This window comes from Macrotis lagotis, chromosome 1 (assembly GCF_037893015.1).
Source record: "Macrotis lagotis isolate mMagLag1 chromosome 1, bilby.v1.9.chrom.fasta, whole genome shotgun sequence".
NCBI lineage: Eukaryota > Metazoa > Chordata > Mammalia > Peramelemorphia > Peramelidae > Macrotis > Macrotis lagotis.
The window spans coordinates 193,825,995-193,851,805 of NC_133658.1; the positions used below are offsets into that span (position 1 = coordinate 193,825,995).

The window sequence follows — 25,811 nt, forward strand, 5'->3', positions numbered from 1 at the left end:
AGGAGCAGTCCAAGATGTAGGAGGAAGAAATACTTCAAAAGCATCACTCTCAGTTTTACAGTATTTTTTTTAAACAAGCAGCATGTTACATAACAAAAACTATCTTTACTGATGAACATTATGTTTTTACTGTTAAATTCTTTGGCTTTTCTCGTAGAATATTTTGGTATTCTTTTAACTTCATAATTTCTTTGTTCTACTCTTCAGCATCCTGGATGATATTTTTTAATTTACCTCTAAACTTCCTCCTGGTCCCCATCACAACACTCAAATTCTCTGATCTCATTGTCATCTGTTGTAGCAGCAACTGTTAACCTTTAACCAGCTCTGGTTTTATTTCTGAATATCTTTATTTAGAGGTGGTGCCACCACCCACCTCTTCAGAATCTTCATTTTTTTCAAATGAAGAACTAGTTGATCCCTTGACTGAGTTAAGATTCTCACACCTCATATGCTCCTCATATGAATTTCCAAATATATTCCAAGAGTAGTTCCATCAGTCTAGCAACCAAATTGTGATTTCTAACTGAAACATGGGAATATTTTCCTATTCAAAAAAAATGAATCCATTATGAATGTCAGCTTAACTTCTGTTCATTTTAGTATAATTTTTAAAAATAAATATGATTCATTTTAAAAGGGTCTTTCTGTGTGACCTCCTACCCAAAACTGAATGCCCTCAAAACAGTAACAACTTTCTAGATGGCCATATTTTTTCTTCTTGAATTATTTCACTGATAGGGATTCACTGATAGAAATTCAAGAGAAATCAGTGACTGTATCAGACTTGTTGGTGTCTCTGCAGAACCTACCGACTCCACAAAAGGTTTAGGGAAACTAATGGTAAAAAGGTATAAGAAGTCAGGGGGGAAAGGAATAGACAAATTAACTAAAGAGATTTAAAGTTGGATTGTGAGAGAGCATAAAAAGAATTGACTGAGCAAAATATAAAATTTATTATGGCTATTTCAAGGTCATAGCAGTCAAACTCTGCAGTCCCAAAGGATGATTTGCCTCCACTCACTTTTCCAAAGAATCCATCATCACAGCTGTTTTGGAATTCACTACCTGCAGTAGAATAGATATCAATAAATCTAGAAATGCTTATCAATACAGATAGGGTTGGACTAGGCAGTTTTTAAGTACTCTGATGCCTCAAAAACTATGAGTCTGTGATCCTATTTTTTTTTCATATAGGATCAACCCAATATAGTGAAGACTTGATATTGTGCAAATATTGCTGCAATACTTGAGTTTTCCAGTGTTCAATAATGTATGCACTTAATAATTATTGTACCCAGTGTGTGTTGTAATGCTGGAACTGATTAGGCACTTAGCAAATGCTCATTGATTGAATCAATAAATAAGAGAATGATAACTTTTAAGCCACTTCTCAAACATAAGTCATTATGAGAAATTTGTCTTAGCCCATTATTTTCCTCTCTCATCTTTCCATTGTTCCTCAGTTCATTGTATGTTCAAGTTTAAAATTTTGTATCACATAGCAAAACTGAGTAAATGAATGAATGTAAAAAAAGATGAACTTTTCTAAGTGCTGTGGAATTTCCCAATTTCAATCCAGTGCATGTTCTAGTTGCTCATGGGAAAAAAAAAAAAAAACTTGTGAAAATTCCTGAAGCATAAGGCTTATTCATTTACCTATGCATATTCTAAGATAGTGGTCTGCAAAAGTATAATCATATTTTTGTCACTATGTATTTTTTTAATTTGGAAGGGGTGATTGGAATTACTAGTATTCATGTAATCTCCACAGAAGTTATTTGAGCCTGAGAGGTTATGCTTCCAAGTGGAATTAAGAAATCAAGCTATTAAAAGACACTCAGGGACAAAACCCATGATATTTGAATTGCTATGAGATTAGTTTAGGAATTAATTTCTTCATTACCTTTTACAAAATTAAAATAAAATGATGCTGACTATAGATTTTCTGAAGATGAAGGAGATTCACTAGGGAGTTGGTCTTACAAGTAAACAGAATAGGTTAAAGTGAAATGTTTTAGTCTTTCTCGGGGAGTTGCTCCTACAACAAAATCCACTCCTCTAAATCCCCTTCTTCCTTAATCTGTCAGTGATGCTTTATCGCAAGCTGTGCCTCTGATTATCTGATTTTATGCTAGTCCTTTACTTTCTCTCAACTTATTACCTCTTATCTAAAATTAGAGGGTTAAACTATTTGACTCCTTACTTCTATCCAAGTGAGTAAAGCAGTGGACCTCTCTGATATGTTTCTGGTGACATAGTTATTAATGTTGTTTAATGCAGAAGGGTAAATGGGTGCATATTGAGCTAATAATAATAGTGTGAAATTGATAATCAGTGTGATTTTATGCTACTTTAAAGCTTTTAAAACTCTACATATATTATCTCATTTGATGCTTTGATTAATCTCATGAGAGAAATGATAGTAGTCCTCTTTTGAATGATGAAAAAAGTGAGGTTTACAGATCCTCCTGGTTACATTGATATGAAACATCAGAGGTAGAACAGAACTAAATTATTTCCTAAATTATAGATCTAGCATTCTTCATATTATTTTATGGGATGTAACCATTCTATAGTGCTTTAATATTTACAAATTATTTTCTTTCCAATAACCCTGTAAGGAAAATTGTATAATTAGCGTTATCTCCAGAATGCCCCATACTTAATAGGAATAATGAGGAGATTTTTAAATTAAGCTATCTAAGTGATTGTGACTATCATTTTAATAATTTTTAGATGAGGAATAATAGATTATAACAGATGAAGTTTGTCTTGCCTGTGGTCATGCACCTACTTATTAGAAACTGGAAATCAGTTTGCCAGATAACCTTTTTCTGTATCTAAAAGATGATGGGGAAATATAAAAAAAAATAATCCTTCCCTCCAGTGAAGCAGGAATACAAAAAAATAATGGAGAAAGTTCAGTACAGTTACTTACAGATTTTGTTCAGATCCACCACTGCCTCAATTATGATTAGTCTCATATTAGTATGAGTTGTCACCTAAAAGGAAACATTGCCTTTCTAGTAGGGGGGTTGTGATTTAGTAATTCCTAGTGAATGGGAAAAACAAAGACTGACATAAAAGATAAAAAGCTAGCCAAGAATGCCCACATACACAAATTGCTTCTGGCAAAAAAAAAAGTCCTTCTAAAATAAAATCTTGACTAAGGAGTAGTAGATAGCCATTTTAATTCACTTGGCATATGTAATATTTTTGATTAATTCAAAAAACTTGAAAGGTTTTTGAATCTAAAAAAAAAATAGGAACTATAGAAATAATCATGAAAGTCTCCTTTATGATTTTACCTCCTTCATAAGATTGAATCATGGATCCCATATATTAATAGACTTCAACAAAGAATTCAAAATACAATTTGTCAGAGTACTGAACATAATATCTTTTTAAAATAACTTTTTTGCATGGCTAATCCCAATGTAACATTCAGACAATCACTTAACACCATTGCCTTGCAAAAGTCAAAACAAAAAATAAACAAAAAAATCATTCTAATAATTGAGTCAATTTCCAAACTATAAGACAAACTTTTTTAAAATTTTTCCATTATTAAATAAAGAGAATGTGTTTCTTTATCTTAGAGCAAGTTATCATGTAGCTATGAAAACTCATAAATTTAGTGGAGAACTTGAAATATCTATATCTGAAGACTTGCTGTACAATACCTTTGTATTTGCTGCATTTATCCATATCGAATTGTTCTTTTATTCTTCTTCATTTATCCTATAGATCATAAAATTCAAATGTCTTTGTGACCATGATTCATTGTTCCTATTGTGGAGTACTTCATGGGTAACTAGATTTCACAGTGGATAGAGAGCTGGCCTTGAAGTCAGGAGGACCTGAGTTCAAATTTGACCTCAGATATTTAGTAGTTGTGTTATCTTGGGAAAGTCACTTAACCCTGAAGGCTTTCCATCTAGGACTATCTCCAGTCATTCTGATTTATAGCTGGCCATTGGTCCAAAATGACTCTGGAAGAGAAAGTGATGCTAGTGTCTTAGCACAGCAGCCCCTCACTCAAATCACCTCCCTGATGTCACAGTCTTCTTTGAGAAGAAAAAATAAACATCATCATCATCATCATCATCATCACTTCATGAACTGACTTTCTATAGTGATGTATGAGGCTTTTGGATCATGTCAACTGCTTTTGGAAATTGCATTTTTAAATGGGTTGTCACCAAATCAGAAATAAAGGTATCTGTGTACATTAAAAGATGCTCAAAGTGAATTTGGACCCAAGTATCAAGAAATAGTCTTGAAAATATCTCCATTTCTTTTGCTAATATATATATATAATGTATATATATATATGTATGTATGTATGTATGTATGTAATATGTATATCTTAATTTGAATAATGCCAGACTTGAAATCAGGGTAGAACTGAAACTAGGGAAGGGAAGACCTCTAATAATTTATGACTACATTCTTTCCAATCCTCAATTTCCTTTTCTGTAAAGTTTAATACTACTACCTTCCTAAAACAACTGTGATGAAACTCAAAGTAACATATGTGAAGCATTTTATAAACTTTTAAATACCATTTAAATGCCATCCTTTTATTGTTGAGGTAGTATTTAGATTTGACCAAATAAAATATCCACTGGTCAGTCAAAAACACCCAAAGAAGATTAAAGGGTTTTTTCAATGTCTGCATACTTGAGAGCTAATATAATATATTAAAACAAAATTAAAAAAACAAAAAATTGAAATTATGGATAGATATTCATAGTCAAATTCTAGGATTTAAGATCCATTATCTCAGTGATATAATTGAATTAAAATGAATCTGTAATCTCACTGAATGGAAATATTGAAGTTTTCTCTGAGGCTGTAGACTATTCCACTATGACTCTTTTTCTAAGGGTCCACGTAATATCTTATGTTACTTTTTCATGCTATTGTAAAAACTAGATTTAATGAAGTACTATAGCTTCTTTTATCACTTACTATTGCTGCCTCATCACTTTATCTTATTTTACTATGATATAATGGCTTTAAGATGGCCTTCTGTGATTTCTCCCTCTCTTGGTTAGATATGGGAGTCCTACTGAGATATGTGACCTCAATTGTCCTTTTTATGATTCATTTTAAATTCCTCAGCCTCTTTTTTTATGTATCACAGTCACATAATATAACAACAATAGTAAAATGTTAATGTGGGAAAAAAAAGAGCTCTCTGCTTTCATGGAAAGTTTAGGTTCAGACTTAAAAGAATTTCACAATTTCCTGAAAGTAATCTAGCCAATTCTACTCCTGTTTGTTAAATTCCTTTTGAATAATGACATCTCATCTGGAAGGTGCTCCTATATTTTGGAGTTAAATCAATCAGAACAATGTAATCTGTGAAAAGTAATATCTGTATCACCTTTGCCATTTATAGGGAGTTCTTTAACTCATGGTCTATGCTTGAATCTCTTCCATCATCATATCCAGTGCTTCCCCTATTTATGATTAGAGGTTCACTGAATAGATTTATTACTCTTTATCTTTTTGAAAGAATCTTAAAAGATTTTGATATATGGATGAAGGTCATACTCTATTTGAAACATTTATTTTTATTTATATAGTCAATTTTTTCCTAATTATATGTAAAAAAAACCCAATCACTTAAAAAATGATTTCCAAATTATTTCCTTCTCTCCTCCCTTTTCCCTCCTTCAGAAAGTAGTTAAATATTGATTACAGAAGTCATACAAAATCTATTTCTATACAGCTCAAAAAAAAGAGAAACAAAACAACAAGAAAACTAAATTTTGAAGTATGCTTCCATTTGCATGCGGAGTTCATTGGTGCTCTTTTCAAATGGACAACTTTTCATCTTGCATCCTCTTGAATTAGATCTTTTTCTTGAAGAGAGAAATTTACATTACGTGAAGAGAGAAACTAAGTTTTTCAGATGATCATCATTACAATATTGTTTCTGATTACAATATTTTCCCACATGTACAATCTCCTGGCTGTACTATGTACAATATTCTCCTAATATACTATTTTCTATTTTAATAGTTCTTACATATCTTCCAAGGCTTTTCTGAAACCAGCTTGCTCATGATTACTAATAGTATATTAGTATTTATCACAATCATTTATCACAACTTGTCTAGCCCTTCCCCAATCAATGGGCATACCCTTGATTTCAAATTCTTTGTCACCATGGAAAAGAACTGCTATAAATATTTCTCTATGAATATGTCCCTTTTCCTTTTCTTTCCTATCTTTGGGATATAGATCTTATAGAGGTATTGCTGGGTCAAAGAGTATGCATAGTTTTATAGCCATTTGGGTGTAGTTACAAATTCTTCTTTAGAATGGTTGAATTGGTTGACAATTCTACCAATGCATTAATGTCCTAATTTTTCCATATTCCCTCCAGGATTTGTTATTTTCCCAGCAATATGTCATTATAGTAGTCAATCTGATTCATTTTGACATATTTCAAAGTTGCTTTTATTTGTATTTCTCTAATCAATAGTGATTCAAAGAATTTTTTAAATATGACTATTGAAAAAACTTGATTTCTTCTTCTAAAATTTGTTCATATCCTGTAACCATTTATCAACTATGAAGTGGTCTTTATTTTTATAAATTTGATTCAGTTCCCTCTGTCAAGAAATTTTAACTATGCCACTCTGAATGTACTAGATTTCATCTGATTCCAGAAGCTAAGTAAGTAGGGTCAAACTTGGTTAGCACTTGGATGGTACACCACATAGAAATATCAGCTTCTGAAGGCTTAATTATTAGGGCAGATAGGTAGCAAAGTGGATACAGCACTGGACCCTAGAGTAGAGAGGACCTGAGTTCAAATTTGCCTTCAGATACTTAACTAGCTTTGTAACATTGGGCAAGTCACTATTTCAATTACCTTCAAAAAAAAAAAAAGAAAAAGAAATGAGACCTTTATCACAGAAACTTGCTACAATTTGGGTTTTTGGTCAATCCTCCTAATTTTGGCTGAGTAAATTTTGTTTAAGTAAAAGTTCTCTAATTTTATTTAAATTTCTATCTTATTTGGTCATAAAGCCTTCTCGTTCACAAAACTGATAGGTATATTTTTCCAAGCTCTGCTAATTATATCACCTTTTATCTTCATATCATTTATTTATTTTGACCTTATCTTGGAATATGGTTTAAGAGTTTATTCTATGTCTAATATCTGACAATCTGTTTTCCATTTGTTTCCAGGAATTTTTTGTGAAATTGTTAGTTCTTAGGGCAGCTAGGTGGCGTAGTAGATAAAGCACTGACCTTGGAGTCAGAAGTACCTGGGTTCAAATCCGGTTTCAGACACTTAATAATTACATAGCTGTGGCCTTGGACAAGCCACTTAACCCCATTTTCCTTGCAAAAACCTAAAAAAAATTGTTAGTTCTTACCCCATAAGTCTTGATGAAGATATAGAATAGGTTAGGGTTAGGGTTAGGGTTAGGGTTAGAGTTAGGGTTAGGGTTACGGTTAGGGTTTAGATACAGATTAGGTACATAATACACAGTAGCAAATGACGATATTAATCTAATGTTTGAGAAACCACTAATCTCCCACTCTATATCTAATCACATACAAAATCTTTTTTGAGGATTACCACTTATTAAAATATTTTGAAATTGGGAACTGCTTAGCACCCTTTTTAAAAAACGAATTTCTTTATCATTGATTTCCTTGAAATTCTTGTACTTTTGTTCCTCCAGATGAACTTTGTTACTATTTTTGCAACTTTATAAATGTTTTTGATAGTATTAATGGTAAAGCACTGAATTTGTTAAATCAATAGGTATAATTTTCACTTTTAAATTAGCACCATCTACTAATGATCTATTAGTATATCTCCAGTTGTTTAGATCTAATTTTCTTTGTGCAAAATGAATTCTATAATTATGTTTATATAATCCCTCTATTTCATTTGGCAGGTAGACCCCCAAGTTCTTTGTGTTGTCTTCAGTTATTTTAAATGGAATCTTTTATTGTTTATTTCTTCTTTCTGAGTTTGTTGGTAATATAAAATTGATCATTTATCTGAATTTATTTTATATCTTACAAATTTTCTAAAGCTGAAAATTATTTTAGTTAGGATTCTTTAGGATTTTCAAAGTATACTATGATTACATCTGCAAAGCATATTATTTTCCCCTCATTTCCCATTTTTATTTCTTCAATTTTTTTCTTGTCCTATGACTATTGCTATCTTTTCTAGTACAAAATTGAATGAGTAGTCAACATCCATACTCCAACCCTGATCTTAGTGAGAGGTTTTGAGTTTTTCATCATTGCTAATAAATTTTAACCTTGGTTTTAGAGTGATATTGCTTAACAGTTTAAGAAATTAAATATTATAAAATCTGCTCAATATTAAATATAATGCAATATTTTCTTTTTGACTTGGGTGTTGTGTGGGATAAAAATCCACTTCAAAAAATAGAGATTCCTCTGAGCAAAACAGAAAGTTTATTTAGGCTTTTTTTGAGAAAAGGGCATACTCCAAGTCTCACAAAGGTAGTGAAGATCAAGGAACCGCCCTGAGGTGACAATCAAGCAAGATTATATGGCCTAGCACTATTCCCAACCCCACCAGCCCCCTCTCTTCCAACCTGATTGGTTAAGGTTTTCAGAGTTACAATCTTTAGGCAAAAATCTACCCCAGTAACAAAGAGAAGAATGAAATGTTTTCATGGAATATTACCTCACCATCCAGATATCAGATATCAGAAGATTTCTAATGACATTTTGTTGTCTATCTAAATGAATTAATGCCTGAGTATGCAAGGTCTTCTTAGTACTTATCATCAAACAAGAGAAGGCAGTCTACTGTTCTTCCAATCTATCACCAAATAGGTGGCTAACTAGGAATGCAAGTTCTCTTCTCTGGAAGTATTCCACTATTTCCCTCACTAATAGAGTCGGGAGGGTGTCTGACTGAGAATACAAGGTCTCCTTCCCTCTTTCTTCTAAGAATAGTCTAAAAGTAATAGTCTGTCTTTGTTTCAATAATGTTTAACCCTGAAAGGACTTTACTAGGAACATTAACTCTTAAGAGGAAATATTCCACACAATGTCAAGGATCAAATTTGGCTTTAGTATTCCTATGACATTTTATGAGAAGTTCTCTTTCAGGTGGTGGGTTCCTTTCATTTTCTATTTTACCCCATTTGCCTTTATAATTACTTGAAGTATATTGTCTTGAATTTTTTTTATCATGATTTCCATGTAGTGCAATAGTTCTTAAATTATATATTTTCTATCTAATTTCCAGGTCAATTTTTAAATAAAATTTTGCAAGTTTTCTATTTTTTTCTATTGTTTTGACTTTGTTTTATTGCTTCTTGCTGTCTCATGGGATCATTAACTCACATTCCCAATTTTATTTTTTAAGCAATTTTTTCCAGTGAGCTTTTATTTCTACTTTTTTTTTCCCATTTGGCCAGCTGTACTTATTTTTGGGGGGGGCAGGGCATGATTTTTTGCAAGGCAGTGGAGTTAAGTGACTTGTCTAAGGTCATACAACTATTACATGCCTGAAGTTAAATTTGATCTCAAGTCCTCCTGACTCCAGGGTCAGTGCTCAATTCATTGTGCTATCTAGCTGCCCCCAACTGTACTTTTAAGGAATTATTTTCATCAATGAAGTTGTACATCTTTTACCAAATTATTAACTCTTTTTTAATAATTTTCTTTTTTCCCACTCAATTCTACATATATTTTTTGCTTTACCATCATTACTTGATTTTGAAACTCATTTTTTAACTATTCCAGGAATTCTTTGGGAACTTAAATGCAATTCACTTTTTTTCTCTTTAAAACTTCTTTTGTAGCTATTTTGACTCCATTATCTTAGTTTTATAATTGAAAGTCATCTCTTTCTTTCTCAAGTAAACCAGATGTCTGCTGACAGAAGGACTTTCTGGGATCTTTTCTTTATTTGTTTTATTAATTAATATATTTGCTGTCATACAGTATAGGTGGGTAGACTTGTTAATCCTTAATTCTACAATTAAGTAATCAAAAATATTTGGTTAAACCTCTAGCTCATTTCAGGAACTATACTGAAATTACTGAGCTAAAATTTAAACAGTCCCTGCATTCAGGGAGATTGTATTCTATCAAGCATACATAATAAATATATAGATAGATAGATAGATAGATAGATAGATAGATAGATAGATAGATAGATATACATATTTATATATAATTGCAGTATCTCTCCATTATTTACATTTCACTTATCCAGCATTTACTTCTCACATAATGGTTTATAAGATCAATTGTGGTTTCATGTTGTGCCATATTATCTTCCTAACTATATTTTAAATTGCATGCACACAGCAAGAGCATCTTACACTTCTCTATACATTCTTAAGAGCTATTCATTGAATTTTACTTATAGTAATTGCTTCATAAATGTTTGATTTCTTGCTAAATCATGACTATCAATTAGATACTAATGTATGCCTAAAAAAAATCCTTTAATTCCCAATTAATGTCAATAAAGCCTTTGAACACCAGGTAATGGGAAGCATCCTAGAGGTAGAACATATACAATAGGAAATTAAATGGGTATGGAATCCGACTTCTACCATTTGTTTCATGTGAAGCTTTTGACAAATTATTTTACCCTTCTATGTATTGTATAAAAAAGAAATGACCCTTTCTGGTGGACTGAATTCTCAGAATTCTGGAAAAGTTGATTAAGAGATGAAAGGAAGTTCAAAGTCTAGTTATATAACTCCCTTATATTATAAATGAAGAAAAAGGTTTGGCAAAATTGCAACCATTGTTACACAACAATTAAATGTCAAAGGCATAATTTTCTGAGTCCAATTCTAGTACCATAAATACTAATATGTGCTACATAATTTTATTACAAAGTTTTAATGCAATGAATAGTTTTGCAGGACTAGGGCAACATATCAAAATACCATCTATTCAGGAATGATGGGAAGATAAAAACCAAGTGTTTTGTGTGTGTGTGTGTGTGTATATTTTTATTTTGTTTTTTACTTTTGGTAAAGAAATGCTAAAATACAAACTATAAGGAGACTGGATTAAAACCAGAAAACATATACACACACACACACATATATTTCTATATATTCAATATAGGCATATAGATACACACACACACACACACACACACACACACACACACACATACAAACAAATACACGGATTCAATGTTTCATTGTACAATGTTGATGAAACTTTTTACCCAAAGACTTTAAAAGGATAGCATATAGACTAAAACAAGACATTCTTTAATTTTTTTAATGCTTTTTTAAAGAAAAGGTCTTCAAAGGCAATAAAAATGTGTAATACCCTTTGATGTAACAATACCTCTACTGGATCTGTATCCTGAAGAGATCATGAAAAAAGGGTAAAAATCCCACATTTACAAAAAAAAATATTCATAGCAGCTCTGTTTGTAGTGGCAAAGAATTGGAATTTGAGGGGATGGCCACCATTTGAGAAATGAGTGAACAAATTGTGGTTTATGCATGTGATGGAACACTATTGTTCTATGAGAAATCATAAGGGACAGGATTTCAAAAAAAACTTGGAATGACGCATAAATTGATGCTGAATGAAATAAGCCTAACCAGAAGAACAAAAGGCACATTAACAACAAAATGGGGTGATGATCACCCATAATAGATTTGTTCACTTCAGCAGTACAAAAATCAAAGATAATTTTAAAAGACTTGTGATGAAAAATGCCATCCATATCCAGAGAAGGATCTGTAGAGTTTATTATCTTCAATTTTTAAAAGTTGTCATATCTTTTGTCATTTTTTTCTCTCTTATGTTTTCTTTCTTCCGGTTGGATCTGATTCTTCTCTCATAACAGGCTCAATATTGATCCATCTTTAGCAGGGCTATAAATAAAGAGCTTTTATCAGATTGCTCTTTGTCAAGGAGAGAGGGGGAAGGGCAAGGAGGGAGGGAGAAAAACTGTAAAACTCAAACCTTGCAAAATAAAAGGTTAGTAAAAACTACCATTGCATGTGATTAGAAAAACAAATAAAATATTTAATTTTTTAAAAAAAAAGAACAGATCTTGAATTATGAGGCAACCTCTTTTCTTCTTAAGAATCTTTTTAAAAAGATGGTAGTTAATTTGAATACATTTCATTTGTAGCCAAATATTTGCAGGTAATTGTAGGTAATCTCAATTGAGTTTTAAGGCTACAAGAGTTTGTGTAAGTAGTTCAGGCTCCAGGGAGCTCAAAGTAAATACTAATTCCTTGATGAGATAATGTGGGTATGAAATGATAGAGGAGTGATTATGTACAATGTGCCACTGCAGGGTTTCCCCCAACTCCTGATGGGTTAAAGAGGAAAAGGAAAATGAGTGAATCAAACAAGGATTTTCATATTGTGTCCCTGACTACAGGCAATAGCTAAGAGACTAAAGGACAGCTGTGTCTTTTGCATTTAAACTCTAAATTCTTTAAGAGTGGATCCAACTTGGTCACTCCAGCAATTTATGCTTTGCCCCTAATTAAGCTTTGCCCTGCAATGTCAAAAGGTCTAAAGGAGGGAAAGAGGAAGATAGGATGATAGTCCCAGGTTTAACACTATATGATGGTGGGAAAACTATTTAACCTTTCGGTGTATGAGGTTCTTCACTTTAAAAGAAAATGATTGGAAGATGGCAGCATAAAGGTAGGCATACTCCCCCAAAAGCCCTCCAAATACCTCAAAATAATGATTCTAAATAAATTCTAAAGTAGCAGAGCTTGTCATATGGACAGGAAATGTGTGTTATGCCAGGGTGAGGGAGGAGCATACTCCCAGCCCCAGGAAATCAGGGGCAGACCTCCAGGAGACTGAATCAGTGACAAGAGTGGCAGTTTCTAGTTCTCTCAGTTCACCGATGCCAAAGATAACTTAGGTTATTTATAAAGGACCTGTTGCAACAGGGAGAGTGAGGAGATCAGTTCAGTACAAACCCTGGGCCAGCAAAGAGAAGGAAGCCTCAGAACAATTAAATAAACTGTGGGGGTGGCTGGGTGGCGTAGTGGATAAAGCACCGCCCTGGAGTCAGGAGTACCTGGGTTCAAATCCAGTCTCAGACACTTAATAATTACATAGCTGTATGGACTTGGGCAAGCCACTTAACCCCATTTGCCTTGCAATAAACCTAAAAAAATAAATAAAAAAAATAAACTGTGGCAGTTAGTGGCTGCCTCCAGAGTTCTCTGCCCAGTGACTGTAAGGGTTCAAACAGCAGGTCAAAGGAAATTGCAGGGGTCTCTTTGCTAGTACTGAGGCAGAATTATTGCTTTGCCCTAGAATACTAGGATACTGGTCACAGTCCTGGGTGGCAATCCTAGGGTGAGGAGGAACACTGGCACAACAGAGATGGGTGTCAGCCACAGTGGAGGGGACATCCTCCTTAGAGTCCCAGGGACAAACTGAGGGGCTATGGTCACTCACAGATCAGAACACAGACTAAAAAATTAGTGAACATTTCTTCTTAGGGATACTAACTTGGAAGAACTGAAAATGTATAGGTCCTCAGAAGTATCTCTGAAAACAGCTGCATAAAACTACAAAAATTTGCAAGTGTGTCCTCTACATTGAAATGGAGCCCCACTTTTACAAAAAGTTAAAAGTTAAGCAAATGAGCAAATGATAGAAAAAAAATCTGACATGGAAAATTACTATGGTGGCAAGGAAGTGCAAAACGCACTTAGAAGAAGATAGCAAAGTCACAGCTACTACATTCAATATCTCTCCTGCCGAAAAAATATGAATTAATCTCAGGACATTGAAGAACTCAAAAGGGAATTTTGAAAAACAAGTAAGGGATGAAAAATTGATGAGGATAATACAAGAAAGTCATGAAAATCAAATTAGCAGCTTTGTAAAGGATACACAAAAAAAATACTAAAGAAAAAAACAACCAAATAACTACTTTACTGAGCTAGAAAAAAATAATAGCAAAATTCATCTGGAACAACAGTCAAGAATAGCAAAGGAACAGATGAAAAAAATGTAAAGGAAGGTGACCTAGCTCTACCTCTACCTCTATACTATAAAGCAGTAGTCATCAAAGTTGCCTGGTACTGGTTAATACACAATGATGTTGTGTACATTGTTCTCTTGGTCCTACTCCCTTCTCTCAGTATCAGATACTATATCTTATGCCATACTTCTCTAGAGTCTGACCATTTATAGTTTTTTTATAGAACAATAGTATTTCATAATATTCATGTACCATAACTTGGTTAGCCATTCCCCAATTGATGGACATCCCCTCAATTTCTAATTCTTACTATAGTAAGAGCTGCTATGAATATTTTGGAACATGTAGGACTTTTCCCTTTTTTAATAATTTCTTCTGGATATAGACCTAGAATTGGAAGTTCTGGGTCTAGGGTTAACTGGCTTGCTGAAGGCCACACAGCTAGGTAATTATTAAGTGTCTAGACCGGATTTGAACCCAGGTACTCCTGACTCCAGGGCCAGTGCTTTATCCACTGCGCCACCTAGCCACCCCTATTTATTCTTCCTTCATTTTTCAGAGGAGGAAGCTGAGGTCCAGGGAGGAGAATTGATTTGCCTGGTCATCAGGCAAACACATCCCTAAATGGACTTCTGTAAAATCTTCTAATAATTTCAATTTGTAATGTTAAATCCATTAGTCTCTTTTTAGTTAATATGTTGATTTTTCAAGAAAAAAAAATTTAAAAAGAAGTTTATAATTATCTGTTGTTTCTATCACTGCTAGGTAATTTAATATATATCATTAGTAGTAGAAGTAGAAATAGGACTAATGGGTGTAGCAATTGGAGTTGAGGTAGCTTTCATTATCAACAGTTAATAGTAGTAGAAGTAGTAATTAGCACTTAACACTTTAAGGTTTTTAAAGAGCTTGAAAAATATTTTCTCATTTTCTCCTTGTAACAACTCTGGAAGTTAAATTCTATTATTCTCTCCATTTTACAAATAAAGAAACTGAAACAGAAAGAGACTAAAAGAAATACCTAGTATCTGAATTAGAATTCAGTGCTCTATCTGCTGCTATGCTCTATGACTGTAATTAAAATACCCTATTATTATTCAGCAATGTGGAATTTTAAATTTCCTTTAAGAACAGATTAGAATTTCATCCAATCCTGTTTCTCCTACTTGTAGAAAATAAATAAATATATTGCATGATAAATTGGAATCAAACTTTTTAAAAATATCATAGACTTTTAGGTTTTTCCCAAAATCTTTGGTAGAAGGACAAAGTAGATGGGAGTTTGCTCTATAAGCAACAATATACTTTTTTTTTGCTTTTGATTTTTTCTAGAACAATTTGGATAAGTGACTTGTTCAGTGTCATACAGCTAATAAGTATGAAGTGTCTGGTGTTGGATTTGAAATAAGGTCCTCTTGACTCCAGGGCCAATTGTCTATCCACTGCACCATAGAGCAATGACAATATATAATTGTAAAAGAATATAACAATGTATTAAGTAAACATTTGTCATACTTTCATATTAAACATCTGATAGGTACCGCAGATTTGTTTTCATTTGCATTTCTCTAATAGTGATTTAGAGCATATTTTATGTGACAATGTTTAATTTCTTCATTTGAAAATTGCTTGTTTATATTCTCTGACTTTTTATCAGTTAAAGAATATGTATTCTTATAAATTTGAGTGATTTTAAAATATATTTTAGAAATGAGGCCTTTATCAGAAGCATTGGCTCTAAAAATTGTTTCACAGCTTGCTGCTTTCCTTCAAATCTTGGTTGCATTGGTTTTGTTTGTGCAAAAACTTTTCACCCTAATATAATCAGTATTACCTGGTTGACATTTCAAAATGTTCTTTCTCTTTTGATTGGTCATACATTCTTCTCCTCTCCATAAATCTAAAAGATAAACAAATCCTTGCTCTTCTAATTGGTTTATGGTATTATCCTCTGTGTCTAAACCACAAGGCCAATTTTGAAATTATCTTGATATAGGATGTGAGATGTTGGTTTATGTCCAGTTTCTGCCATGCTATTTTCCAGATATCCCAGCATTTTCCATTAAATAATGGGTTCTTATCCCACAAACTGTAGTCTTTGGGTTTATCAAACAACAGATAATTATGGCTATTTACTGTTTTTTCATATGAACCTGATTTATTTCACTGATTCACCAATTTATTTCTTACCTAGTACCAGATATTTTGATAATTTCCATTTTATAATATATTTTTAGATCTGATTCAGCTAGCTACCTTGCTTCACAATATTTTTTCTTCAATTTCCTTGATATTCTTGATCTTTTGTTCTGGATTAATTTTGGTTTTGTTTCTTCCAGCTTTATAAAAAACATTTTTGCAGTTTGGTATTGAATTGTATAAGCAGATTAATTTAAATAGAACTTTCATTTTTATTACATTAGCTTGGTCTAAACAAGATTGATATTTTTCCCATTCTTTAACTCTGACTTTGTGAGAAAAGTACTTTGTAATTGCAATCATAAAGTTCCTGAATTTGTCTTTTCAGGTAGACTCCCAAAGATTTTATAATGTTTACAGTTATTTTTAATGTAATTTCTCTTTCTATCTCTTGCTGCTGGGTTTTAATTTATAGAAATGTCAATGATTTATGTGGTTTTAATTTATAACCATCAACTGCTAAATTTGTTATTGGTTTCAAGTAGTTTTTTTAGTTGATTCTCTAGAATTCTCTAATTATACCAGCATATATTATCTGCAAAAAGCAACTCTTGATACCTCACTGTCTGTTCTAATTCCATTTCTTTTTTTTTATTGCTAAAGCCAACATTTCTCTTAAAATATAATAATAATGCTTGTCCTTCATTCTTGAAGGAAACCAAGACATCAGGTAGATAAACACATGAACTGGATTAGAGTGAGAGAATGCTGGACTAAGTCATCAGTTTCATTTTTTCCTCCAGATCCATCTGGATCCCATGGCCAGATATGAATAAGGACACCTGGAAATGGCCTGGATGCCAGAAAGTCAGGGTTAAGTAACTTGCCCAAGATCACACAACTAATAAATATCTGAGGCTGGTTTCAAACTCCTGTCCCCCTGACTCCAAGGCCAGTGCTCAATCCACTGCACTAGTTAACTGTCCTACAATATGAAATGAGAATGGTGCTAATAGGAATCCTTGTTTTATGCCAATCTTATTGGGAATGCTTCTAACTTTATCCAGTAAGGAAAACTCCATTTATTCCTATGCTCTCCAATTCAATTAATAGGAATGGGTGCTAATATTATAATAAAAACTTTTTCATCATCTATTGACATAACAATGTAATATTTTTGGTTTATTATTGAGTCAGTTTTTCTATTTGTTTCTCTAATACTGAATCAGTCTTAAATTCATGGTATAAATCCCACTTGGCATAGTGTGTTATGCTGGTTAGAAATTTCTGTAATCTCTTTCTTAATATTTTATTTAAAATGTTTGCATCAATATTGTTTAGGAAAATTGTTCTATAATTTGTTCCTTGGTTTTGGCTTTTGCTGGTTTAGGTATCAGTATGATATTTGTGTCATAAAATAAATTTATTGGGAAGCTTTCTTAACCTCACTTTCCAAATAATTTTTAAAATGCTGGAATTGGTTGTTATTTAAATCTTTATAGAATTCACATGTGAATCCTTCTATCCTGGAGATTTTCCTTTAAGTAAAAATTCATTGCTGGCTTGTTCAGTTTCTTTTTTTCCTAAAATGGAGTTAAGTAATTTTTTTCCTCTTCTGCCAATCTGAAAAATTAAAATTTTTGTAAACATTAATCCATTTCACTTAGATTGTCATATTTATCGGCATCCACATTGATAAAATAGTTCTGAATTATTGCTTTAATTTCCTTTTCATTGGTGCAGAATATGCCCATTTCATTTTTGATGCTGGTAATTTGGTTTGTCTCCTTTTTTTAAATCAAATTAACCAAAGGTCTATTTGTCTTTTTCCCTTGTTTTTTAAAAAAAATCATTATTTAGTAGTTCAATAACTTTCTTACTTTCAATTTTATTAGCCTCTCCTTTGATTTTTTTAGAATTTCTAATTTGGCATTTATTTGGGAATTTAAAATTTGTTCCTTTTTCTAACTTTTTTTTTAATTGCATGCCCAATTTATTGGTTGATCTCCTCTTTCTCTATTTAAATAAGTAAGCATTTAGAGATAGAAATTTTCCCTAAAAACTGCTTTTGCTGCATCCCATAAGTTTGGTATATCTTCTCTCCATTGTCATTCTCTTGGATGAACTTATTGATTGCTTCTATGGGTTGTTATTTAATTCATTCATTCCTTTGTATTAAGTTATTTCGTTTCCAATTAATTTTTAATCTATCTTTCCATGGCTCTATATTACATGTAATTTCTATCATGATCTTAGAAAGATGCATTGAAAATTTAAATTGTGGGGTTTTTAATGCCCTAAGACTTGGTGATTATTAGTATAGATGCTAAAGGTATATTCTTTTCCTTTATTTTTCAATTTTCTCTAAAGGTCTATTATATCTAACTTTTCTAAAATTCTACTCACCTCCTTAACATCTTTCTTTTTATTTAGTCATTTGGTTTATATAATTCTAAGAGAGGGAGGTTGAAGTTCCTTTCTAGTATAGTTGTATTACCTATTTCTTCCTAAACTCACAACTTCTCATCTAAGAATTTGGGTGCTGTACCACTTTGTGCATATAACTTTAGTATTGATATTACTTTATTGCCTAGGTTACCTTTACAGAAGATGTAGCTTCCTTCCCTATCCCTTTTAATTAGAACTATTTTTGCTTTTGCTTTGTTCTGAGGTCAAGATTGCTACCCCCTCTTTTTAATTTTTTTACTGTAACAAGCATAATATATTCTGTTGCATCCTTTTACCTTTACTCTGTATGAATCTCTACTTCATATATGTTTCTTGTAAACAATATAGTGTAAGATTCTGCTATCCATTCTTATTTTATGGGAGATTTTATCCTATTCATATTCACAGTCATGATTACAAATGGCAACCACCTCCCTCAATCTACCCTCTTTTCTATCAGTTTCCCCTTTTTTCTTTCCCTTTTCCCCTCCTACTTCCCTTTAGGGTAGTATACACTTCTTTTTTTTTTTAGATTTTTTTTTTGCAAGGCAAATGGGGTTAAGTGGCTTGCCCAAGGTCACACAGCTAAGGAATTATTAAGTGTCTGAGACCGGATTTGAACCCAGGTACTACTGACTCCAAGACCAGTGCTTTATCCACTATGCCACCTAGCCACCACAAGTATACACTTCTAAAGCCAACTAGGAGTGTATATTATTCACCTTTGCGACAAATCCATTGAAAGTAAGATTCAATCAGTGCTCACCCTCTCCCCTCCTTCTCACACCCTCTGCTATAATAGGTCCTTTGTGCCTCTTCAGGATAAGCACTTCTACAGTCTTCTTCTTCTTCTCCTGATTCTTTTTTTTTTACATCTTCTTTTTTTAAATATCTTCACATCAAAATCAACCTATACCTATGCCCTCTAAGAATAGTCTTTCTAACTATCCTAATTGAAATGAAACTATCACGATTTACTAGAATTATTATTTTTTTTCTTTCCTTTTTACTTTTTTATTCTTGTATTTGAGGATTCAATTTTCTGTTCACGGTTTTTTCTTTTTATCAGAAAAGATTGAAAGTACCTTATTTTATTGAATATCCATCTTTTCTCCAGAATGATTATGCTAAGTTTTGTTTGTTAATTGATTCTTGGTTGTAATCCAATCTCGTTTGTCTTCCAGTATATCTTATCCTTTTAAGTTGAATGTGCAAGGTCCTATGTAATCATGACAGTGAGTCCTTGATAATTTAATTATTTCTTTCTGGCAGCTTGCAATATTTTCTCCTTGACCTAATATTTCTGCAATTTATTTACAATTTTCCTTGGAGTTTTCATTTTGGAATCTGCCCCCAATTCTAATTTTTAACGGTGTATTTTATTCAGTTAGCTTCTATCCCATTCAGTAATAGTATTATGCCTGTGAGTAGTTCCTATACTTTCAGCCTGAGGATAACACCACAAGCACATGCACACACACACACACACACAGACACACACACAGACACACACACACACAAACAGACAGACACACAAATAACTACTGTCCAAAACCATGGAAAGTCATAGTCTTCTTGGTCTTTTTAAGCATTTCAGATAATGTTGAATATTGTACTTATTCCTTAGTAATGTATTTTAAGAATTAAGATTATTGACAATGTTCTTAATGTACCCCAGAATAGCGCAACTCACAACTAGTTGCCAAATGCTTAGAAATGCTTACTTTCTTTTTTATTGAATTTTTATTTCATTTTTCTAATTATATGCAATAGGTAATTTTTCAACATTTGTTCATGTGTAAAATTATGAATTCCACATTTTTCTATCATATTTCTTTCCTTCCCTTCCCCTCCTGATAGCCTAGTGAAAATTGTACATATACATCTCTGTTTAACATTTTTGCATATAAGTCATTTTCTGAAAGAGGTATTAGAACTAAGGGGAAAGAAAAAAAAATGAAAAAGGACAGAAAAGTATAAGAGAAGTTTTAAAAATGTGAACATAGTATGCATTCAAATTCTGTGGTCTTTTCTCTGAAAGAGGATTGTTTTGTCCCAGACAAAACAATCCTCTTTCAGAGAAAAGGATATCTTTAGTTATAGGTTGATATTGCTGGATCAAAAGGATGTGATCAGTTTTATTGTGGATCAGTTCAGAAATCCACCAACAATGCATCAACATCCCAATTTCCCCAACATTGATGATTTGCCTGTTCTGTCATCTTGGCCGGTCTGATAGGTTTGATGCCTTATAGATGCTTTAATTTGCATTTCTCTAATCCATAATGAGTTGGAGCACTTTTTAATCTGACTACATATATATATATATATATATATATATATATATATATATATATATATATTTTAATTTCTTCATCTGAAAAACGCCTTGCCTTTGACCATTTATCATAGTGAATGAATTGATTCATTTCTCTATATCTTTTAGAAATGATTCTTTAATCAGAAACAATATCTAAATTGTTGCCCAGCTTTCTGATCTTGACTGCATTGGTTTTATTAGCATAAAAAATTTTAACCTAATATAGTCAATATCATCCATTTTGCAATATATAATGTTCTCTATTTCTTGTTTGGTAATAAATTTCTGCACTTTCCAAAAATCCAACAGTTGGAGTATTTCTTTTTCTCTTAATGGTATTGCCCTTAATGTCTAAGTTCTGTACCTATTTTGTCCTTTTTTTTGATATATGGTGTGAGATGTGATTCCATACATAATTTTTACCATACTATTTTACTATTTTTTCAGTTTTCCCAGCAGTTTTTGATCAAATAGTGAGTTCTTATCAAAGTTCATGTCTTTGGGTTTGTCAAACTATATATTACTATAGTCATTCACTACTATTTCTTTTGTACCTATTCTAATCTATTGAAACATTACTCTATTTCTTAAAATTACCTCCTAGTCACAAAGTACCCTCCCCTCTTCTGTTTCATTAGAAAAGGCATTTTCTCAAGGATAATGAATTACATCAAATTATAATGAATTTGTACCTTACCCCTTTCAAAGTACCCTCTATGGACACACAGTCCTCATGAGCATCATGCAAAACTAAATCATTTCATGAACCATTTAACCCCCAGGAATTCCATCCAATTGTAGCCATAGCACCAAAAAACCAAAATCTCTTCATGAATTTTTCATGTCCAGTCAGTCCCTCTAAGTGTACTCTCTCATTCCATCTCTGTAAGACTCCAACCATATCCAACCCTCTCCAACCAAAGTATCAAATATACTCTCTCACTGTCCCTTTAGGATCCCAATTGTTGTACTAAAACCCTCAATTTAAAGTACTGATTAAGTAATGATCACTTCCTAATCTCTTTATGACCAACCTCCACCCTCTTCCCTAAAGTCATTTCTGATCCTCTAAATACATTTCCAAAGTTGCTGTACCTCTTTCTACTGGCAAGTTTTTACACCAATGTCTTTAGACAGGTCTTCCTGGTTCCAAAATTGATCAAAATAGATTCCCTGATTTTGTGCCATTGGACCAACCCCAAGAATAGCTAATATATCTAGTGATGTTCCTTAAATTATTTTTCTTGCAAATGGTCATTTCCGCACCTTCCTTGCTAGTCCATACTAACTCATAATCAGTTTCCCTTAACAAGTCCCCCAGTTTGAGCATCTTTGCAAGGGATTCAGGTACCATCATTAAATTTCACATGAGTCTCAGTCACATATGTCTTTAAGTTGTACAGTCCAAAATATATGTACCCTACTCTGGATATGTCCAGATATTTGCTACTCCCCAGGAAAATGTCCTGGCCAGACTGGTATAAACTATAGTCACCCTGAACATATGACTCAGTCATATGCCACTTGGTATATCTCTCTAGATCAGAGTCCTGTGCCATAGTGTGCCTCTGACCAGGAACTGAGAATCTAAGCCAGATCCAGGGGGATTGGTACCCAAGGACAATTCTCAAACTGCTGTGGACTACCACCACACCAAAAGAATGGGCATTGACTTCTATCAGCTAGATTCTCCTCCTACAATTACTAATATACCCGTGTCTAGATCAGATCTAGATAGAACTATCCCTAGATAGGATATACAGACATGTAGGATATTATCGTGGTATTCAATAATCTCTCTCTTTTTCTCTCAACGGAGAATATCTTCACCCTGCCTCTCTTCCTCCTTTGCATAAGGAAAGAGGCAAAGGAAGGGGTGTCACACTTACAGAATCAGGGGGAAGTTATAGACAAACAATGCACACATAGGCTAGAGATGGTGGAAACAACTGGTCCAGTGTCTCTCCTCTCTTCTCTTCTCCCCTGGAGACATTCAGTGTCCTTCTGTATCTCCTGAATTGATTTTAAAAAGTCCTCTCCAACTCTGGTGACTTGTTGAGATCTAGTCTTCTAGCAAAGAAACTGCTTAACATTTTACTCAGACCAAAACACATGTTTTTTACGACAAAACAATGAGTTTCTGGAGCTTATAACAATTTACATTTGCCTTATTGCCATATTGATGCACATACTTCACTTTAACAAAATAAACTTCCATTAGTGTTTTACTGCATGAGCAAACTCCTAATGAGAATTATCACATTGAATTGAACTTGTGACATATAAATTCAACAATCATCTTAGTTCAAAGATTACTCAGCATATGGTTCAAAAATAAAACAATCTTAGACTTTTGTTCTCATTACAATAATGACTCAATCATCCTTACCAAAATGAATTTTCTTCCCAAAATATTCCCAAATATATCATAGATTTTCCTTTTCATGATATACTTATCTGACGAGGCCTTGGGGGCCACTAAGTGGTGCAGTGGATAAAGCACCGGCCCTAGAGTCAGGAGTACCTGGGTTCAAATCTGGTCTCAGACACTTAATAATTACCTAGCTGTGTGGCCTTGGGCAAGCCACTTAACCCTGTTTGCTTGCAAAAAAAAAAAACAAAAACAAAAAAACAAAATAACTAGGCCTTCAAATTGTAATTATCCTAAGAATTTCCCATTCTTTTTACCTAAATATCCCCTCTAAATAAAAATTAAGGAAACTTAATTCCTATCTTAACATATAGCTGATAGCAGTTGTCAGAGTCACTCACCTAACCTATCTGGCTATTAAATCCAATTCACCTAAAACTTATTTATTAGGTTTGCTTAGTCACTATAAAGATCCAGGACATTAAAGGAAAGTTCTTTTATTGATATAAGTATTGAATGTCAGTGTCCAGGCAGAGGTCATGTGCATGGTCAAATGTCTTAGGCCAGATTAATTCTTCCAGGTGAGATATTATCCAAATGTTATTTTGCTTCACACATTTGCATGTTATCCTTGCACAGGGGCCATGCTAATCTTCTCTGTATCATTCCAATTTTAGTATATGTGCTGCTGAAATGAGCACTACAAATGCCATCTTGGGAAAATCAAGTCAAAAGTGTTCAACCCCAGACCATACTGAGAAGCTGCCACTTCGGCTACATATCCTTTAGCCCAATGGCTTCCCGGCCCTAAGGACATGACATTGACCCAGTTGTACTTTTTTACTGACCATCCTAGTATCTGACATAAAAAAGAGAAAGTTGATTAAAAGTCCCATGATCTAAAATAGTTGTTTTACCTAATTAGATCTTCCAGGGGTTGCTAGGTGGTACAGTAGATAAAGCACCAGCCCTGGAGTCAGGAGTACCTGAGTTCTAATCTGGCCTGAGATACTTAATAATTACCTGTCTGTGTGGCCTTGGGCAAGCCAATGAACCCCATTTGCCTTACAAAAACCTAAAAAAAAAAAAAAAAAAGAAGTTCCAGTGAGTCCTAAAGGCCTAATCTACCTCTTAATTAGAGACATTCCATTGTCTGAAATCATATCTACTCTATCTCTAAGTAAAGATGGTGTATCAGATTTCCCTTTTCTAGAAAATCCTCCTTCTAGACTGTTGTATTTTACAACAAATAAATGCCTCCTTTCTCTAGGAGATTGCCTAAGTTAAATATTGTCACAGAAAAATATTACATTATCTTTCTCTTGTTTATCTTCCTCATATTACAAAAGTGCCTTTACTCCAAAGCAAACAACCACAACTTTGGAAATTATATATATATATATATATATATATATATATATATATATATCCAAAATATTCATAAACTTGTTTAATTACTAGCCATCCTCAACATACAAATGATTATTTTTGTTTTGGCAAGGCAATTGGGGTTGTGACTTACCCAAGTTCACACAACTATGTAATCATTAAATGTCTGAAGCCAGATTTGAACTCAGGTCCTCCTGGACCTCAGGTCTCCAAGACCAGTGCTCTGTCCACTACTCTACCTAGCTGCCCCCCTTACATACAAATTATTTTTCAGAATTCTTTAAAACTATTAGAACATCTTAAATGGCTTTAAATTTCCAACATGTATTATTAACTAAAATATAACAAAACAGCAATAAAATTAACACACATTACTAGATTGTACAAAGCAGTCCTTCCATTATTACATTATTCATCAACCCACAGGGTTCACCAAAGGAGTCATTTTTTTTGATATTTCCTTTATTGCCCTTCAAAACATTCACATGTTAATCCCAGGCTTCAGCAATACAATATTTAAGTAACATATATTCATAAAATATGTTGAAATATCTCTTTGCAGTTACAAAACAATATCACATAATTGATAAATATATCTTATTCATCAATAAGTTACCTTACAGTGGTACCACACAATTGCTATTTGTTCAGAGCCCCCCCACATCAGCTGCCTACAGTTTCCAAGAGAGAAGTACACATTCTTGACTTTTTTTAAATTAAACAGACATTGTTAATATACATTAAACATAAGATTCTTGTTTAAACATTTCATTTCTCTTAGAACAAGAGCCAAGTTAATATCCCACTATCTTTACACTTTTGTCTTCCAGACCTCTTTACCCAGATTCTCAGAATCCAATCTCATATATATGATACATTTAAAATCTCATTGCAATTACAACTAAACTTCTCAACAATTAATTTGATAAAAGCATTATAGTATCTTATACAGAGAATCCAGTATTCACATTCCAAAAGCTCTCAAAATAAAACTACAATTGTTAGCATTAGGCTTAAAATTAAAATGAGTTAGAGCTTTTCCCCGAAACAAATCAGTAAATATTCCTGATAACATAGGTATTTCTCTTCTTAGTTAAACCAATACCACTTTTCTTTAATGAAAAGGTGTTACAGTAAAGTTTAAAATCCCAAGC

General features: G+C 32.8%; 1 protein-coding gene and 1 non-coding gene across 2 annotated transcripts in view; one reads left to right on the forward strand and one right to left on the reverse strand.

Annotated features, from left to right (window-relative positions):
* Nucleotides 1-25,811, forward strand: part of CSMD1 (CUB and Sushi multiple domains 1) — a 2,413,561-nt gene that overhangs the window by 638,990 nt on the left and 1,748,760 nt on the right. The window lies entirely within an intron of this gene.
* On the reverse strand, nt 23,863-23,969 carry LOC141510416 (U6 spliceosomal RNA). The gene has a single exon (XR_012474908.1). It is a non-coding gene; the product is annotated as a U6 spliceosomal RNA (small nuclear RNA).